General features: G+C 49.3%; 1 non-coding gene across 1 annotated transcript; it reads right to left on the reverse strand.

The window, feature by feature from the left end:
• Positions 1–4828: 4828 nt before the first annotated feature.
• LOC132439093 (small nucleolar RNA SNORA62/SNORA6 family) lies at positions 4829–4978 on the reverse strand. Its single transcript, XR_009522318.1, has one exon. It is a non-coding gene; the product is annotated as a small nucleolar RNA SNORA62/SNORA6 family (small nucleolar RNA).
• Between the last annotated feature and the right edge of the window lie 2481 nt (positions 4979–7459).

Here is a 7459-nt window from a genome sequence, read left to right on the forward strand (position 1 = left end):
GCATTAAGGCACCGGTGAGCACTGGCACCTCCCATCCTGCTGGGCTCTGAGTGGCCAACGATCTGGGCTGGGTGCAGGAGGCACCTGTCACTACCCCTGCCCTCCCCGTAGCTCCGACTCCGTGGTGAGGGTCTGGGTGGGGCAGCTGGTGAAGAGCGAGTTCCTCCACCCCCACCTCCTGCTCCGAAGCACAGAACTTCTGCCCAGGGGAGGGTCAGAGCGAGGCTCAGAGACTGCCAACAACTTTCCCTTGCCAAAGGGCCTGACCTTATTTGGATTGGGCTACAGAGCAATTTGGGCTCCAGGGCATCACGAAAACAATAGAGCAATCAGCTAGCCACAGATTGGTGTGATACTAACAGAGGCAGGCAAGCCAGAAATTTAATGGGGAGATTATGGAAAAATACAGTCAGAGACAGCCTGGCTAAAACTTGAGTCATCTGTGGTGGTCTGTTAGGCTGTGTGGAAGCTGAAACTGCACCCTGTGGAGTGACAGAGAGGGGACTGCCTTGGGGGGGCCCAGATATTGTACTTAGCAGACAAAGACGTTAAAGAAACGACCACACGTATGTTCAAAGAAGTAAAGGAGGGCTTCCCTGGTGGCGCAGTGGTTGAGAGTCTGCCTGCCGATGCAGGGGACACGGGTTCGTGCCCCGGTCCGGGAAGATCCCACGTGCCGCGGAGCGGCTGGGCCCGTGATCCATGGCTGCTGAGCCTGCGCGTCCGGAGCCAACGGGAGAGGCCACAACAGTGAGAGGCCCGCGTACCAAAAAAAAAAAAAAAAAAAAAGAAGTAAAGGAAACCATGCTGAAAGACTTAAAGGAAGGCATGATGATAATGACTTACAAAATAGAGACTATAAGAAAAGACAGAAATTATAAAAAGAATCAAATCTTGAGTTGGAAGTATAATAACCAAAGTGAGTGATTCACTAGAGAGGCTCAACAGTAGATCTGAGCTGGAGGAAGAAAGACTCAATGAACTTGAAGATAGACCAGTACAGATCATGTAACCTGAATAGAAGACAGAAAAAACAATGAAGAAAATGAACAGAGCCAGGGAGAAATGTGGGACACCATTCAGCAAACAACATATGCATAACGGGAGTACTAGAAGGAGAGAAGAAAAATATTTGAAGAGATAATGGCTGAAAACTTCCCAAATTTGATGAATAACAATAAGGACCCAAGAAGGATAAATACAAAGACATCCACAGCCAGACATATCGTAGTCAAAATGTTGAATTCCTGAAAGCAGCGAGAGAAAAGCAATTCATTATGTACAAGACAACCCCGATAAAATCAGAAAGAATGGAAATCAGAAGGCAGTGGGATGATACATTCAAAGTGCCGAGAGGAAAACACCGTTAACCAAGAACCCTATATCCAGCCAAACGATTTTTGTAAAATGGAGGTAAAATAAAGATATTCCCAGGTAAACAAACAGACAACAAAACAACAAGCAAATTTACGGTAGCGAAGCTGTCTTACAAGAAACGCTCACGTTTGTTTTTCAGGCTGAGGGACAGCCACATCTGACAGTAATCCAAGTCCACCCAGAGCACAGAGAGCGCCAGCAAACGCAGTCATAAAACACAGTGTGATTCCATGTAGATTCTCCTTCCTGCCCTTAAGTGATCTACAAACGCAATTGCACAAAGCAACATGTATAACATTTTACTGTAGGACCTATAGCTTACAGAAATGCCATGTATTTGACGGTGACAACACAAAGGAGGAGGGTGAAATGAACCTATATGATGCTGGAGGGCGACTGGAATCCTCAGGATGGAATGCAGGGGAGGGACGTGGTAAATAAAGGCAGACAGTTAAATGATTATTACGAGCATTGCTGGGTAGAGGTGCCCCAGTAATGAATAACAAGGGGGGGCAGGGGAGGAAATTTCTGTATCTTACTGGAAACGAGTTGTGTGAATCTGAAGCAGATTCTGAAAAATCAAGTTGTATATTGTTAGCCCTCAAGTAACCGCTAAAAAAGCTTTAAAAATGTAGATAGAGACATAGTTAAAAATAATCAAAGGAATTGAAATGATGATACACTAGAAACTGTCCACTAAATACAGATGGAGAACCAGAGGCACAAAATAGTAGTGAGACCCATGGAAAACACAATGTGAAGTGTCAGGGGTGAAGCCAATGGTACCCATAATAGCATTCAGTGTGGATGGATTAAGCAATCCAGTCACATTCAGAGACTGTCAGACTGGACTTAAGGAATAAGTTGTCTACAGGAGACGCACTTCAGATTCAAGGACACAAACGAGTTGAAGGCGAAAGGATAGACAAAGGTGTGCAGAGCAAACAGCTGCCTCGGGGAAGCTGGGGCTCCTGTGAACATCACACAACATAGACAAGCACAGCCTGAAAGTTCCTATCTGGCCTTTACAGGAAAAGCTGGCCGACCCCTGCCTCACATGCCTACATTACGACAGAAGAAAGGACTTAAGACAGTGACCTCAGCTTCCATATTAAAAACTAGAAAAGGGGACTTCCCTGGCGGTCCAGTGGTTGAGACTTCGCCTTCCAATGCAGGGGGTGCGGGTTTGACCCCTGGTTGGGGAGCTAAGATCCCACATGCCTTGTGGCCAAAAACAGAACAAGCAGCAGAGAAAATAAAGGACAGCACAGAATGGCTCTTTGAGGAGATTAATAACACTGACGAGAGCATCGAGATAGACTGATCAGAAAAAAAAAGATACAGATTAACAACATTAGGAACAAGAGAGATGACGTCACCACAGAGTCTACAGATGTTCGGGATAACAGGGAGTCACGTGAACAGCTTTTCTTTTCTCTGGCCACATGGCTTGCTGGCTCTTCCCCAACCAGGGACTGAACCTGGACCACGGCAGTGAAAGCCTGGAGCCCTAACCACCAGGCTGCCAGGGAAGGCCTAATGTGGACAGCTTTATCCCAATGAACTCAACAACTTAGTTGAAAAGGACAAGTTCTTTGAAGGACACAAACTACCAAGTCTCACTCAGGAAGAAACAGGAACCTAAATAGCTCTGTATGTATTAAAGACCTTGAACCATGAGTTAAAAACCTCCGTAAATTCATGTGAAATTGGAAAGGACCTACAACAGCTCAAACAACTTCAGAGAGGAAGAACAAAGCTGGAGGTCCGACGTCTCATGATTTCAAGGCTTATTATAAACCGATAGTGATCAGGACAGTGGGGTTTGGTGCCAAGGTGGACACACAGGTGAATGGAACAGAGCAGAGTCCAGAAAGAGACCCACACACATGGACAATTGATCATCAACGTGGTTGCAGAGGCAGCACCACTGGGAAGGGACAGTGTTTTTAAACAAGGGATCTGGAGCAACTGGATCAGTCTCTATTTATATCTATATCCATCTATCTCTCTATCTACCTACCTATCTATCTTCCATCTATCAATCATCTATCATTTATCTATCTATAGAACTTTGATCTATACATTACAGCACATACAAAAATTAACTCAAAATAGAATGTAGACCTAAATGCAAAGCTAAAAACTTCTAGAAGAACACATAGAAGAGGAAGTTTTGTGGCTTTGAGTTAGGCAAAGATTTTTTAGCTATGACCCCAAAGTCACAATCCATAAAAAGAAAAAGTTCATACATTGACTTTATCAAAAGTAAAAACCTTCTGCTCTTCAAAAGATACTGGTAAGGGCTTCCCTGGTGGCGCAGTGGTTGAGAGTCCGCCTGCCGATGCAGGGGACGCGGGTTCGTGCCCCGGTCCGGGAAGATCCCACGTGCCGCGGAGCGGCTGGGCCCGTGAGCCATGGCCGCTGAGCCTGCGCGTCCGGAGCCTGTGCTCCGCAACGGGAGAGGCCACCGCAGTGAGAGGCCCGCGTGCTGCAAAAAAACAAAAACAAAAACAAAAGACACTGTTAAGAGAATGAAAAGACAAGTCATAGACTCTGGAGCAAAATCTTTGACCTCTTGTACCTGATAAAGGACTTGTATTCAGGATATGTAAATTCTCTCAAAACTCAATAATAAAAATACAAACAACCCCAATAAAAAGAAAAGAAGATATATAAAAATAAGATCCACAGATGACAAAGAAGTACATAAAACGATGCTCCACGTCATTGGCTCTTGGGAAATAAAAGTGAAGTCTGTGTGAGATTTACTGCACGTTTATTAGGACGGTTAAGATTAAAAAGACTGACCACAGATGAGGAGAAACTGGGTCTCGCATACATCGTGGGTGGGAATACTTTATTTTTTCATTTTAATTTTTTTTTAGAAACTTTATTTTCCGTCAACCTATTTCCATTTTAGGAGTTTGTGGAAGAACAGCTTAAGACCGCTCGGTGGCGGTTCCTACCCACTCAGTGGCCTGAGCAGCGGGGAACCGCTGAACGGGCACAGAGGGCACCTGCACACCTTCGGACCAGTCCGCCACCTCAGGCTGAGCAGCAGGGAACTGAGGAGCTGGAACAGTCCATTCACCCTGAAATTCCTCCTTGGTCACAGCCTTCTCAGCTGCCGCCTGCTCTTCCTTTTCAATCTCTTCAGGATTTCTGTAGTTGTAGAGGTCAGGCATGACCTCCTATGGGTGTTCACGGGAGATGGTGCCATGCACGCGCAGAACTTCCCGGGCAAGCATCCACCACATCAGACCCACTGAGTGAGCTCCCTTTCTAGGATCTTACATCAGGATACATCAAGTTGGTCTGAAAACAGAATGGCCAAGTAATGCCTGAGAGGTCCAAGAGGAAGAAATAACGGAGAAAAGCAGAAGAAAACACAAGCCATTTTTAAAATGTTTTCCTCTCTCCTTAAAGCTTTCATACATTAAAATCATACATTTGTAGCAAGTATTATTATCAGACTCCACTCATTGGGCGAGAGACCCTTGTGGTGTTAGTGAAAAACTTGCCCCTCACATAGCACACTACCTACACTTGTGAGTTCATCGGCCAGTTGCCTCAACTCCAAGCTCTAACAATATGCTGAGGAATACTTTAAAAAAGCACTGTGTAGGGACTTCCCTGGTGGTGCAGTGGTTAAGAATCCGCCTGCCAGTGCAGGGGACACGGGTTTGAGCCCGGGTCCGGGAAGATCCCACATGCCGCGGAGCAACTAAGCCTGTGCGCCACAGGTACTGAGCCTGCGCTCTACAGCCTGCGAGCCACAACTACTGAGCCCGAGTGCCACAACTACTGAAGCCCGCGCCCTTAGAGCCCGTGCTCCGCAACAAGAGGAGCCACCCAATGAGAAGCCCGTGCACTGCAACGAAGAGTAGCCCCCGCTCGCCACAACTAGAGAAAAGCCCGTGCACAGCAACAAAGACCCAAGGCAGCCAGAAATAAAACTAAATAAAGAAATAATTTAAAAACCAACCAAACAAACAAAAAAACACTTTGTAAAGCGGTCTGGCTGTTTTAGAAACTTGAACATATACCTGCCACGTGGGCCAGCTGTTCCATGCCTAGGGACTCACCAAGAGAAGTGACCATCGGCTCCTGCAAAGACTTGTACCCAGGTGCTCAGAGCGTCTTGGCTGTGGCGGTCCAGAATTGGACGGAGCCTGAATGTCCATCAATGGGCGAACAGATCAACATGTTACAGTGTGTTCACTGATGGAATAGTACTCAGCAACAAAAAAGAATGGGAAGGCACTGCACGATGAATCTCAGGATAATTAGAGGAAAAGCTTTCACATCACAGGATTCTGCTTGTACAAACTCTAGGAAACACAGACTAACGTAGCACGGGGTGATGGGCATGTCCATTAGTTTATTGTGGGGATGGTTTCACAGGTATGTTTATGTACAAATAATATACATACACAACATGTCACTTATCAGTTTTACACTTTAAATACATGTAGTTTATTGTATGCAAATGATAAGTCAATAAAGTTGTTTTTTAAAAAGCAAATTAATACTTCAAACTCATTGCTTCCTAATTACTTTACATTTTGCTGTCACATATGCCACGGGTATGCCATGGGCAGGTGGTAAATATTTAGGCTTTTGGGCTGTATGATGGGCATGGCTGTGTTCCTGTCAAACTTTATTTGATAAAATACGTGTAAGTCTGTGGCCTCAGGCCGAGGTTTGCAAACCCCTGTCCTGAGCTGGAGGACACGTAACCCCAGCATCCTGGGTGGGGTGGGAACCACTGGTGTCTCCTCCCAGCCCTGATCTCGGGGTCGCTCAGAGCTGGACCTCAGCCCTGCTGGGGCCAGGAGCGTTCATACCTTGGAGACCAGACATCACAGGTCTCGGCATCTCCGCGTGCGCAGATTGTGGGTGTCGATCAGCAGGCAGTCGGGGAAGAGGTTCTGTGATGGGTGGATGGGCCTGGCCAACCAGAGTGGCCACAGGGCCAAGTACTGGTGGGGAACACGAGACCAGGGCCTAGCTGGGCTATGGGGGATCTTCTCCCCAAGGCCCCCAGCCACACCAGGCCTTGGGGCACCCGTGGCTTTGGCCTTACTTTCTCTTTCCCTCGGGTGTGTGTCCTGAGCCACCACATGGCATCCTGGGCTCGTGCCCTGCCCCTGCCCACAGAGGCCGCCTTAGAGGCCGGGGATTTGGGAGCGGGGCCTGGGTTTGAGTCCTTCCCCTCCTCTTGCCAGTGCGGCCCCGAGCAGCGGCCACCTGGACGGTGAGTTCTGTGACCCGGAATGACTCAGGCAGACGGAGGGGCTTGGTCGGCCCAGCAGCCCCTGTGGAGGTTAACACTGAGGTCAGGATGTTGTATTTGGGGCTCCAGCCTTCCGGGCTCATTAGGGGCATCTGCTTACGAATGCCCACGTGGGCTAACCCCTCTCCTGCCCCCGCCCCTGGAATGAAGGTGGGGCGTTGGGGGCTCCCAGACACCATGCCAAGGGGTCCAGGCTGCAGAAGTGTTGGGAAGGGAAGGCGCCCCGAGGCAAACAGGTGGGGAGGCGAGGGCCGGCCCCTCCCTGTTGTCACCCAGCTCTCCCTCTGGGGGCTTGAGGCCCCTCCAGGTGCACGGCCACCTCCCGCCTGGCACTGGAGAGCGCTCGGCTTTGCAGGAAGAAGTGGCCCTGAGAGGTGAGTCAGAGCCCTGGCAGGGCTGCTAGCTCCGTGGGGAGGCCTGGGCTCTGCCAGGTGCAGCCCTGAGGTGGCACCAGGCCCCAGGGCCACAGGCCGAGAGGGCGCTGGGTGCAGGGCGGGCTGCACGGCCCCCAGGTGTCTTGCCCTCTATCCGGGCCCCCGGTGGGGATGTGTCCTCAAACACACACACATTCCACCGCAGTGAACACACACCTGGGCTTCCTGTGAGGAGAATCTGTCCTTACTTGCGGTGGCAGCTGGAAGCCGGCCGTGGTCTCTGGTCGAGCGCCGAGCCACCCCTTGGCCTGCCCCTCGCAGGAGAGCCATGTGTGGAGCCGGGCACGACGCCACCCTAGGGACAGGCCACCCCTCGATGGACCGGACCTGGCCGTCAGGAGCCCCACAT

The sequence above is a fragment of the Delphinus delphis genome, chromosome 15 (genome assembly GCF_949987515.2).
Source record: "Delphinus delphis chromosome 15, mDelDel1.2, whole genome shotgun sequence".
Lineage (NCBI taxonomy): Eukaryota > Metazoa > Chordata > Mammalia > Artiodactyla > Delphinidae > Delphinus > Delphinus delphis.